Consider the following 13,018-nt stretch of genomic DNA (forward strand, 5'->3'; position numbering starts at 1 on the left):
CTCCTGATTATTAGGAACCATTAGTGTTACCTTTTATTTCTGTCCTAGGCACTAAGAGTAATGGTGAACAAAGGCACTCAGTGAATATTTAGTGGATGACTAATGCACAATCATAACAGAGTAAACCCATAAATACAGATTTTGGATACCCAGGTGGTTTCCATGAATGGCTGATCTCAGAGAACAAAAACGTAAACATTTGTATGATTGTCTCAACAAAATGCTCATTTGCCTGAGAGCAGGAATAGAAAGATACAGTGAAATTATCACCTGATGTCACAACAGGCAAACCAATGACAGTAAGCCAAGTAGCTCTGTGCACACGGTTCTTTTTTAATTTGGCTGTAAGATGACTTTTTTTTTTTTTTTTTTTAATAAGCTCATGAATCTTGTTTAATGGTTAGCCCAAAATACTGACTCTCCAGTGAGGTCATGTTTGGAAATATATGTATCAACATTTTAAAGAACTCAGAACCATAAGGAAATCCTCAATACTTCAGCCAAATTCTGTCTTGAAATTGAAACAAGTGAGATGTAAAAATTAGAGGAAGGCATATTCTCAATTGGATCATTGTTCTGTGCTACCCTTTATACAGAATAAGTGCAGAGTAAAGGGACTTCGGGATATCATTAAAACTGTCAGCTGCATGAACCAGTTCTAACCATGGCTAAAACTTCTAGCACTACTTAAAAATATTCGGGAGAGAAGAGCTACAATATTTACATCTGCCTACAAGCACAGAATCATCTTAACTCTCAATTTTAAAGATGGATATTTTCTTTGAAAGTTCTTTAAAACGTATGTTCTGTGAAAAGGAAACTTTAAAAAGCATTAATGCCTAAAGCTGTAAGCAAGAGCTCTTAAGGAAGGTGTTAAAAGAGTAAAGGCAAGCAATCAATAGGAATCTAAACCAGGATGGAGGCCAGAGAACAGAGAGGGCCAGAGGGAGAGGTTCACATCCTCCCGTTGCAAAAGGGAGAATGTGTGTCCACATGACTGGAAACACTCTCTTTTACTATTTTCCCAGAAATGATGAAATATTAGGAACCAGGAGAACTTAGAGAGTTGATCCATACTAAGAAAGGCCTTTTCAGGTATCCATGTAGATGTAAGGGATGGTTTAACGACTAATGAAAACAGACTATTGACAAGAGAGGATAGAAAAGCCAGAAAGAAGGGTGAAGCCATTCTTAAAAATACAGTAATGAGAAGCTGCCTTCACTATAGGCATCCTGAAACCACAAATGATCCCAGGTAATCAATTAATATATATCTCTCTCTCTCGTTCTCTCTCTCTCTCTCTCTCTCTCTCTCACACACACACACACACACACACACACAATGATTGCTAAAGGAGAGATTCGCTGTTATTCAAAAGTTCCTTTGCAGACAGGTATTGTGTTGCTTTAAATTTTGCTCTGTTCAAAGAGCGAATTGCATTTACGTATAGAGTCCTTTCATGTTTTTGCTTCTCGCGAGTTATTTTAGTTGTAGCAAAGAAAGTAAAATAACGTGGAAGTACGAGTTATGTGCTCTTCTGGCCTGCAGCTTATTTGGATTATACACAGAATGCACTTTGTCACCTTATTATTCTCTACAGCAATTTTTCTTTCAGGAGGAAATGAATCCCAAATATATATGTGTATATCCAAAATATTATTTGGAAAATGTTAATAGATATTATGCCTTAACATGTTAACATTGATCTTCTCTTGGTGGCCAATTATCACAAACCTCATGGCCTGAAACAACACAGGTTTGTTATCTTAGAGTACTGTAGGTTAAAATATACATATCTCACTGGGGTAAAATCAGAATGTCGGCAGGACTGCATTACTTTCTGGAGGCTCTAGGGGAGAGAATACATTTTTTGCCCTTTCCAGCTTTTAGAGGTCGCCTGCATTCTTTGGCTCATGGCTTTCTTCCTAAAAAACCCCAGCCTGCATAGTTATATCTCCCTCTGACTCTCTCCTGCTGCCTCCTCCTTCCACTTCCAAGAACCCCTGAGATTACATGGGGCCTCCCTGGATAGTCCAGGATATTCTCCTCATCTTAAGGTCTGTTGATTAACCACCTTAATTCCATCTGTACCTTTAAGCCCTCAATGTCATGTATATTAGTCTGCTCTGGCTGCCATAAAATAATACTGTAGACTGGGTGGTCTAAAAAACAGAAATATATTTTTTCACACTTCTGGAAGTTCAGGCTTAAAGTGCAGGATCAAGATGCCAGCAGGGGTGGGGTCTAGTGAAGCTTCTCTCCTTGGTTTGCAGATGGCCAACTGCCTTCCCCCTATCTCCTCTCATGACCTTTCCTCTGAGTCTGTGGGCAGAGAGAGAAGGAGCTCTGGTGTCCCTTCTTACAAGGACACTAGTCCAAGGGAGTAGGTCCCTACCCTTATGACCTCATTTAATCTTAATTACTTCTTGAAAGCCCCATCTCCAAATACGGACACACTGAAGGTTAGTGCTTGCTAAAAAAAACTCTACTTACAATACTCTGACACCAAAAGCATGGCGTTTACTCACCAACAAGCAATTCTCCAACTCTCCAGGTACCAATGAGGTGTCCTACAATTTAATTCAATCCCGACACTCTTGGAATTGGGCAGACTGCATAGGTTAAGAGCTCAGTCCTACAAGACTGCTTCTACTTCAGATGCCACTCACGTGGATCCCAAGTTGTCACCCATGCTCTGACCAAGCAGCTGGAAGGGGTTCCCACAACCTCCTCTTCAGGTTCAATAATTTGCTATAAAGGCTCACAAAACTCAGGGAAATACTTTCTTTACATTTACCAGTTTATTATAAAGGATATTAATGAACAGCCAGACAAAGACACACACAGATTATGCTCCAGAAGGGTCCCAAGTGTATAAGCTTCTGTTCCTGGGGAGTGGGGTACACTCACCTACTTGTACTTGGGTACAATCACCAACCCAAAAGCTCTCTGAACACTGTACAATTATTAACAGAGGTTTCATCATGCAGGCATGATCGATTACTAACTCAATTTCCAGCCAGTCTCCCATTCCCAGAGGTCAGGATGGAGGTGATGGTAGAGAGGAGGGCTAAAAGTTCATGGCTTGGTTGACCAGTCCCCATCCTGACACTATGAAGGGGCTCCCAGTCACCAGTCATCTCATTAACATACCAAGAGACATTCTTACTGGTGTGAAGGTTCTAAGGGTCTTAGTAGCTCTTGCCTTGGGAGCTGGGGACTAAGTCCAGATGTTATAACAAAAGATGTTGCTGTCGTCCTCACCACTCTGGAAATTACAAGAGTTTTAGAAGCTCCGTGCCAAGAACTAGGGACAAAGACCAAGTATATATTTCTTATATCACGAGCTTCTACCTATGATTTTTTTTTTTTTTTTTTTTTTTTTTTTTTGTGAGGACACATTTCAGTCCATGACATCATGTAATCTAACATATTCACAAGTTCTGGGAATAAGGACGTGGATGTCTGTGATGGAGCCATTATTCCACCTGGCACAGTGCTGCACTTTGAGTTGATTGCAGACCCATTATAGTGAGGTACTCCTGAGGTCAAATGAGGGATCAACAGAGAGGCTGGTCCCAGACAGGGCCAGGAAGGAAGAGGAAAGACACTGTGTGGGACAATGGCTTTTTGGCCCTTTTCCCCCAAAGTGGTTGTAATTGCTGCTTGAGCCACTTCCAAACAGAGAACCAGCCTTGCTTCCTCTCTGGCACTGGTTCAGGGGAAGATCAATGCAAGCACTTACTTGGAGTAAAACGTGGACATGGCAGTGGTGTCAGGCCCTCCGAACCTAGGGCTCTGACAGTCGCAACACTGTGACAACTCATGGTGCCCAGAGGTTAATCTGAACACTATTAAATGGCCTGTGCTATCAGATCCTCATGGAGAGCCTGTGGGTCAAGCACTCTATCCTGGGTTTTAAAATCCATTTCAGGATAGCATGATACATGAGAGAGACAAGAAGTAAGTGCAGTGTTCTAGTTATAAAGGACTATGCCTCTGAGAAGTCCAGAGAGAAGCTGATTCTTAGAGCAGGCGAGACCTCACATCTTTATATTCCCCTTTTATCATTCATGAAGGTCACTGGGTTAATCAGTCCCATTATTCATCATTTGTGTGCCAGGACACACAGGGATATGGCCATCTTGATAAAAGGCCTTACTGTTCTCAAGAGGAAATAATTAGCCCAGGAAGTAAGAAATTTTCAGATTCCAAGTGGAAAAGTAGACAAGTATCAAAACAAAAACAACTCACCTGCAGCTTCCCCTCCACTTTCATCTGGTACTGTTATCACCTCTACTTGCTGCTGGCCGGGGACCTGTTAATGAATTTTTACCCAGAATTAGCTACCATTCTGGTATCACCAAAAAGATCAAGCAATGAAAGTATGAAAGAGAGGAGATTAAGATAAGGAAATACTTTCATGTCCTTCTCCCATCTGTTGAACACACACATACATCCAAATCTTATTAAAGAATAAATTAGTAAGCTGTAAGTAAGATGTAAAAAAATGTAAGGAATAGAAAGTATTTATGCTCTTCATCTTGCGTTGGTTCCAAAAGCCACACACACACACCCCAAATACCTATATATTAACTCGGTCTCAGCCATATCCTGAGCACAGTATCCATGTGTGAAGATGAGAACTGAAGCAATGCACACTGGAATACAGAAAATCCTTTTAAGCCACTAAACTGCCCCTTCTTATACCCATGGCAGACATTGCTAATCAGTCATGGCATTATTTCCTATAAAACCCAGAGGAAAATTCATAATCCCAGGACAGGGTTCTAGGTGGTGGCTACAAAGCATTCAGGGTTGGCATTAGAAATGAAACCTATTTGCCTGCTGGCATATAACATTTCTAATTTCTTCCTCTCTACTAGCTTCTTCCTCACTTCCCCCAAGTATACATAGGACTTACTCTCAACAGCGAATATTTGTGGAGCACCTACTCTGGACCAGGCGCTGTTGAAGGCAGTAGGAAATACAGTGGCAACATGAATTTACATGATCCCTGTCCTAATGTAGGTTATAATTAGGGAGACAGACAATAAGGCATCATTAAACCAATTAAACAAGATAGTTTCAGATGCTGATAAATGCTTTAAAGAAATAAAACAGGGCGATGTGATGGAGAGAGACTGAGAATGGGAAAACCATTGGTAGAAAAGTGCTGTGGGAGCTGTGAGTGGATCTGTACACATTTCCTCACCACCAGCCTCCTTCTCGACCACCTGATGATCCATTCCCTCTCCTTTACTTTCGTGAAACCTCTTTCTGAAAGAACACTGATGACCTCTTTTATGCACATCTCTTTGACCCTTTCCACGTATTCACTCCGAAGTTTTTACTGAGGCCCTGTTTTTGTCCCAAACTCTATACTGGTCACTGGAGATACCATAGCAAGCAAGAAGGACAGTCCATTGCCCTCATAGTACACAAAAGCTAATAAACTAGGCCTAACAATGAAGTGTAAGGTCTATGGAGGCGGGTGTTGTGGTCATTATGGGAGACCACGGCGGGGACATCACAGCTAGTGTGAGGAAGTCTGAGTGAGTTGAGGGACAGGGAGGACAGAGGAAGCACAGGAGGAATTAGCCAGGCCAAGAAGAGAACATATTCCAGGCAGTGAAAACTGGAGGTGAGAAAGAGCACAGCAAGTGGTAGGAGCGGAAACGGTTCAGCCCTAGGTAAATAAGACAGGAAGTCACTTTCCTCACTATTATTAAAAAGTGTTCTTACTCACTTGGTCCATAGTGTCTTCTTTCAGTTTTATTCCTTCCCTTCCAAATATCTTTCTGCTTAATAATGTATTGGGTTTTTTTGTTTTGTTTTGTTTTAGTATCATTAAAATGTAAATGCTCATGAAAATTGATGAAAATTTGCTAAAGGAAGTAAAATGAAAATCAACCCCTTCTTAACATATTGGTCTATGTCCTCCTAATAGTTTTCTCTATGCCATCTCTCTGCCTCTGCCTCTTTTGAAGACGATGGAATTCAGTTTTATGTCCTATTTTGTTTTGAGGAAGAGCTTTTTACTTACCATGACACTGTGAACATTTTGTCCATGAAAACGTAAATTCATCATAATCTATTAAGCAATCCTCTGTTGATGGATACAGGGTTTTTTCCCCCTATGTTTGTGATGCTTGGTATAATTATGATTATCCTTGTACATAAATCTTTGTTTACATTGCAGATTATTGTGAGATTCCTGGAGGTAGATTTGTCAAGTAAAAACAAATGAGTGTTTCTGAAGCTCTTAGTGCTGATTGCCAAGTTGCCCTTCAGAAGGTTCTGTTAATTATACCCCAGTAGCAGCGAATGCGTGTTCTGTGCCACTGCACACCCTTGCAAGCCTGGCACTTCATTGTTTTATTCATTGTTGATACTTCATGGGTTAAAAATAATCTTGTTGCTTGACTTTACATTACTTTGATTCACATTTATAAATTGGTTTTTTGGGTCAATTTACATTTCTCATATAATTTTTTTAAATTTTTTGAAGATTTTATTTATTTACTTGACAGAGAGATCACAAGTAGGCAGAGAGGCAGGCAGAGAGAGAGGGGGAAGCAGCCTCCCTGCAGAGCAGAGAGCCCGATGCGGGGCTCGATCCCAGGACCCTGAGATCATGACCTGAGCCGAAGACAGAGGCTTAACCTGCTGAGCCATCCAGGTGCCCCTCTCATATAAATTTTTTAAATCTGTCATTTATCCATTTATTTCACTGGCTTATTTGTGCTTTTTTACTGATTTAAAAAGTCTTTAATATATTAGTTAAAATGAAGCTGTGAATCTTGAGATTTTGTAGGCAAATAGTCCTCTCAACTTTCCACTTAAAAACTTTTAACACTTGTTTGTAATTTTTATATAGTCACATTTAAAAAAACACATGTTTTTTCAGCCTGTGCTATTTGAGTTACAAAAATAACAACATACATGGTGTCTTCAGAATGGTGCATGGTCTTATCCCCACCTCACCTCACCTGAAATAGAACTCATGGTCTGGGACCATTATTAATCCTATCAATTTAGCTCTTCCTAACTTCTTGCAGGCTGTTAGGGCTCCTCTGTCTCATGAAATCTCACCATTTCCACTTGGCTCCCCTCCAGTGTTTCTCCACAGGAAACCAGAATGACTGTTTAAAAATCTACTTTAAATGCTCCAATGGCTTCCGGGTGTAATCAGAACAAATTTCCAACCCCTCCACATGGTTTATGCGGTCTTCTCCCTGGGCTGCTCTTGCTTTCCTCTCCCTCCTCATCTTCTGCCATCCTTTCCCTGGCTCACCAAATTCCAGAAACCCAGGCCTTCCATCTGTTGTAGAACTCACATTCTGGATTGTTCTTCCCTGGGCTTTTAAGCTGCCCTCATCCTTATAAACACCACATAAATGGCACTGTACCAAATGAGGTCTTTGCTGGCCTCCCAGCCTATCGTTCTTTCTCACAAAAGCTAGCTACTTTTCCTTCATGGTACTTCTCATCATTTATAATTGACATTTTTGTGGTTATCTGTTTCATATCTGTCTCCCTTATGAACATGTTATCTCCAGACATGACTCTGTTTTATTTGCCATCTATGCCCAGAGACAAAGATGGAGGGAAGCAGGGGAAGGGGTTCCTCTTCTTTCCTCAGTTCATTTCTGCTCACCCTCCCATCAGAAAAATTCCTCTCAGATGCTAAGAAAAGCTTGCCAGTGTTAGCTTTTGGTAAGGGCAACTTTGCCCAACCTCAGGTAAAGGAGAGCTTTGTAGAGGAAGTGACATTGGGTCTGAGCCAAGTCCCACAGGAAGAGGCAGAGATCAGGAAAGGCATTCTTGAGAGAATGCGTGTGCAGTGGCTGTGAAGTGAGAACATGTCACATTGAGGAAACAGCAAGACAAAAAGCCTTCACCTTTCCAAAGGAATTATCCTACACTTCTTTACTTTGCAAAAGCCTGTCTCTTTGCCTTATGCCAAAAATCATATACATAGGTGCTCAATAAATATTAGATGATCAGATGAATGATAAATGATGTGCCTTCATTAGGACAATTCCCTTCTCATAGAATGCTCTTTTTCTCTCTACCAGTCTGAATTCCATCAAGACCTGGTTAGAGACATACCTCCCTGAAGCTTTTCTTATCCATAGTGAACTTTACTTGCTCTGAATTTTGTCTTTTACCATTCTCAAATTGTTTAATGTTTTCTGTCTAATCTTATGTCTTCGCAATTAAACATAAAGTCCTCAAGGGTAGGGATCCATCTCCTTTTCCATTTCTTTAAAATTTTTTTTTTGTTTTGTTTTGGTATATCCAAATACCTTATAGAGCAGATGTTTCCTTTCTATGGAAGTAAGGCAGGAGGGAAGCCTAAGAGGATGGCTGTCCTCATGGAGTATTTGGCTTAGTTCTGACCTCTACAATCCTCCTTCTCCCTCCTAATTATGTATTTTATAATCTTTTTAAAATCTAAATAATTTCCTGAATTAATAAATAAGATTTTACTCCAAGCCTTCAAATTCCAGCAAAAGATAAATAGCTTACCAGGACTTCACACTCTGCAACCAAAGGCATTAATTTTCACCTTCTCTTTTCTAGAAGAAATGAGATACTGTAATTCCTTCTGGTGCAGTGTAGCAAGTCAGACGCTAAAATAGCACCAGCTGCTTTTCATACACAAAGAAACACCACTGTTATCCCTATTTTAATATTTCTGCATCTTAAAGAGTTTTCCAATCCATCCTCTTCTTTAAATCTCCATCCCTGTTCTCTGCCCTGCTCTAATCTGCCATCTCTTGCAAACACTTCCAACTTGTCTTCCTTCATCTACTCTTGCCCTTCTAAGTACATCCTACTAAAGACAGCCAGGGAGAGCCAGGCTGTTCATGGCATTTTCCTAAAATCCCTTGGTTGCTGCCCTTGTAGATAGGATAAAGACCAGAAGCTTTAACCACACCTATAAGGCTTGGCATAGTCAGGGGCCAAATCATTTTGCCAGCTTCATTTCACACCAGGTTCTCTAATTCTTGTGGTTTGAATGGGCTCCAGCCACAAGGACCTTTCTTTAATGGCTCACACACAGGTTGCTTCTTCCAGCTCCAGGACATGCTCTCCTTCCTCAGCTCAAGCTATTTATTTCCTAAGGAAGCCATTCTTTTTTTTTTTTTTTTTTTTTCCTGAAGATTTTATTTATCTACTCGACAGAGAGAGAACTCACAAGTAGGCAGAGAGGCAGGCAGAGAGAGGGGGAAGCAGGCTCCCAGCTGAGCGGGGAGCCTGATGCGGGGCTCAATACCAGGACCCTGAGATCATGACCTGAGCCGAAGGCAGAGGCTTAACCCACTGAGCCACCCAGGCTCCCCCCCTGAGGAAGCCATTCTTGATCCATACAAGATAACACAAGCTGTCCCCCTCCATTATATACACACGCTCAGAACCACATGCTTTTACTTCCCAGCCCTGGTTACATTTGCAGTTATCTGTTCATATCATTACTTGTTTATCATTTCATATCATTACTTGTGTTCCCAACTAGTCTAAAAACTCTGGAAAGACAGGAACTACTTCCGTTTTGTCCACTATTCTATATCTTTAGCATCTAAATAGTACCTGGCATATAGTAGACATCTAATAAATATTTGACAAATAAATGCTATCTGCAGTAAATGTTAATAAGATGGATGTCTGTCTCTTAATTTTTTTCCTTTCCTTTTCTCTGTCCCCACCCCTTTCTTTCCCTTCCTTCCTTCTTTTCTCTCCTTTTTTTCTTTCTTTTTGCTTATCAAAGACAAAAATCCAATGATCTGAATTCTAGGGAAAGGGGAAATTAGGTTGGGTATTCCCCTTCAGATAAAAGGATGACAGATTAACTCAAACTTAACCATACCCTTATTTCCTGTAAATATGCACAAATTGCTGGTACACTAATTAAATTTCCCCTGCTCATGGGGTTTTGTTTTGTGAGTAACACACTTTATTTTTACCAATGAAGAAATAGTCTAGATATTTAAAACTCCTGAAACTTAGGAGAGGAAATGATTTGGGATAAAAAGCAAGGAAAGACACAATATTTTAGTTTGTAAAATTGGTTTATTTACAATTGGTGTTTTAAAATTGTATTTGGAACTTTAATTTTTATATATTTGCCTGGCAGGCATTCTGTGTTTTCTTTAGTATGGAGGCAAAGAATAGGAAACCTGAGCAAGTTTGAATTTAAGAGGTTTACCTGCTGCTACAGTCAGTAAAATTTACCTTTTAATCCCTGAGAATTAGTAAAGAGTCAAAAATATTTTCATACATTCAAATGTAAAAAGCATATTTTAAGAACAGAAAAGAAGAAAACTACTATAATTTATCAACCTCCCCAAATATGGCAATGTTAGGAGTCCCTCTTCCACAAATTACCCAAGAGGTGTGTGCACAACACACGATAGTTATCAGGTCCACCTGAGGAGACTAAGATGCTCTAGTCCTCCATTTTTTTGTATCTCCTCCTCTTTTAAAAAGTATTCCTGGGAACTGATGCACAGTTTATTCAAGTAATAGAAATGTTCACTGCTAGCTCAAATCCCCCCCTTTCTAAATTTTTGTATGTGATACAGAGCTGGGGATTTTCTTTTACTGTCCGAGACCCAAATTCTTTATCAGATTGCAACCTGAGGCCCAAACTGTTTTTGCAAAGTCACGTTGGAACAAGTCACTTCAGTTTCCTCAAATGTCAAGTGAGGATAATTATAGCTTACAGGAATATATAAGGCTGAACTGATGTTCATACAACACCATGAGGCCTGTGAAGTCTTCTTCAGAAGGAGCAATGCTCTGGTAACTTATCAGTTATACCCTGCTGCTCCTTATTAGAGATGACTAGCTCATAATACTCCTAAAATGTCAGCTTTCTTTGGGGGAGTAAATATAAATTCATTAGTTTGCTCATTTAAGTTCCTTGAGAAGGAAAGAAATGGTAATTATGTCCTCCCCGATATATAGGAAATGTAGCACAGATAGTAAGGACGTGCCACAGCAAAACAGTATGTCAAAGTCAAGCCAAATAAAACCAAAGCCTGTGCAGTAAGATGCAATTTTCTTATGTATGTGCAACACACTGGCAGTCATTTTTCGTTTTGGACAGTGGTAAGCGTCACTAATGACAAGTGTTTATTTGCCTAATGACTAAAAAAAAACCAAAAAACAAAAAAACAAAAAACAAAACCACACAAACCAACAAACCACAGCATAATTCAAACTTCTTAAACACAACAGTGAAACAAAGTCACAAATACTCTTTCTTCAAATCCCTCTTAATGCTCTTTCCAAAACAAACTATTTTTCCCTTTCCCAACAATGCCAGATAAGAATATTCTGGAGTGCTAGTTTGAAGGCAGCTTTGAAGTTCCAGAAATAGTTATTTGTATAGGTGTTGATTCCCAAAGCAAAAGGATTACAGAAATTCAAACAGAATATAGCATTAATCAATTTAAGAAAGAGCTTTGAAAAGATCTGATAAAAGAGAATGAGTGGAAACTATAATCTTCTCTGAGTACATCAGATCTGGACATTCTATCTTAAATTGCTGCTTTAGCATCTAGCTTCCAATTTTATATGTGATGCACGTCTCTTAATTTTTTTCCCTAAATATATTGGTTTCTTGGTTAGATCATCAGTTGGTATTTTTTCACTGGGTAAGAACTCTGATTAGCAAGAGAAGCAGTCATGGGAGATTATAACGTAGGATGTGGTAAGACCAAGTCTGGGTTGGGAAACCCCTACAGTATTCCCTTGTTTTACGCAAATCCAACTTCTGCTGCAGGAAGCCACACTAAGTAGTTTTTCTGCTGTTGGTGGCAGTAGGGGTGTAAATAAAAACGTGAGGTAGTTCTTTCCACAAGAGGGAAATATTTGTCTACATAATATCCCTGCAATGTCTGACAAATTACTAGAGCATCTGCTTGCTGTCATCTGTAAGCAAACTCTTCACTTGGTATTAACTGAACTTGATAAATCACAAGCTAGTTGCAGTTTACAGGCCCTATTTTCTAATCCTGCCATGGCAGAAAGAGACATGAAAACCCCCCAAAACATGAACCATAGAGACTACCAAGTACAAGAACTGCAAAGGCATAAGCATTAAGAAGCATATGGGGGAGCTGGTGAGAGCATACACGAATCATTTGCCAGAAGTTGGGTGCAGAGAAGAATAGACTGGTGGGGAATAATTTAGACTCCGCTCCCACAGCTTGTCACCTTGAAGGTTCAAAAAAAAAAAAAGAAAAAGAAAAAAAGATTTGATGTTTCAGCAGAATATAGAACATGGCTGCAGAGTCTGTATAAAGGAAAAGTAACGTAGAAATATTACAGGTTAAGAACAGGATATCCTGAGAAAAGCAAGAGTTGCCTACTAAAATCATTAGTCTTTCTTACTTGGAGCTTGCACATTTATACTGAATAAAAAAGAAAAAAAAATCAATTGTAGCTGACAATGTTTGCCTTCTAGACTCTCTCCAGGCTACCAGACCAAGAATATCACCAGAAATAGATCAGGAGTTAAATTATAGTTAGAAAAGGGGAGAAAAGTAAGGTAGGACATTAAATTTTTATTCTGAAATTATCTCTGGCCACGACAATAAAATGTAACAAATATTCACTGAACAGTCTTACTCCTGTCTTCAGCTGTACAATACATACAGTATCATAGAACTGGCCACTAGGATTAAAATCCACCAGAACATATTTCATGTTAAGTGGCGACAGCAGCATCTCACAGAAATGTTTACATACATATATACACAGTCCACATTCAACCATTTTCACATATTTTCAGTACACACAGTTGCAGCATATTACAGTCACGTGTCTAAGTTGTTGCTCGATAAAAACCCAAGCCACTGCCTAGACATAACTGTAGCAGTTGAGCTGAGTATAATTACAATTAATTTTATATGTCCATAGCAGAGAGATGTACAAGCCCCTAAGAAACAAGAGTTGACAAATACTTTTTTTTAAAATGCTACCACAGCATTATGTTGGGCG

Source organism: Enhydra lutris, unplaced genomic scaffold, assembly GCF_002288905.1.
Source record: "Enhydra lutris kenyoni isolate GAN:26980312 unplaced genomic scaffold, ASM228890v2 scaffoldscaffold7, whole genome shotgun sequence".
Classification (NCBI taxonomy): domain Eukaryota; kingdom Metazoa; phylum Chordata; class Mammalia; order Carnivora; family Mustelidae; genus Enhydra; species Enhydra lutris.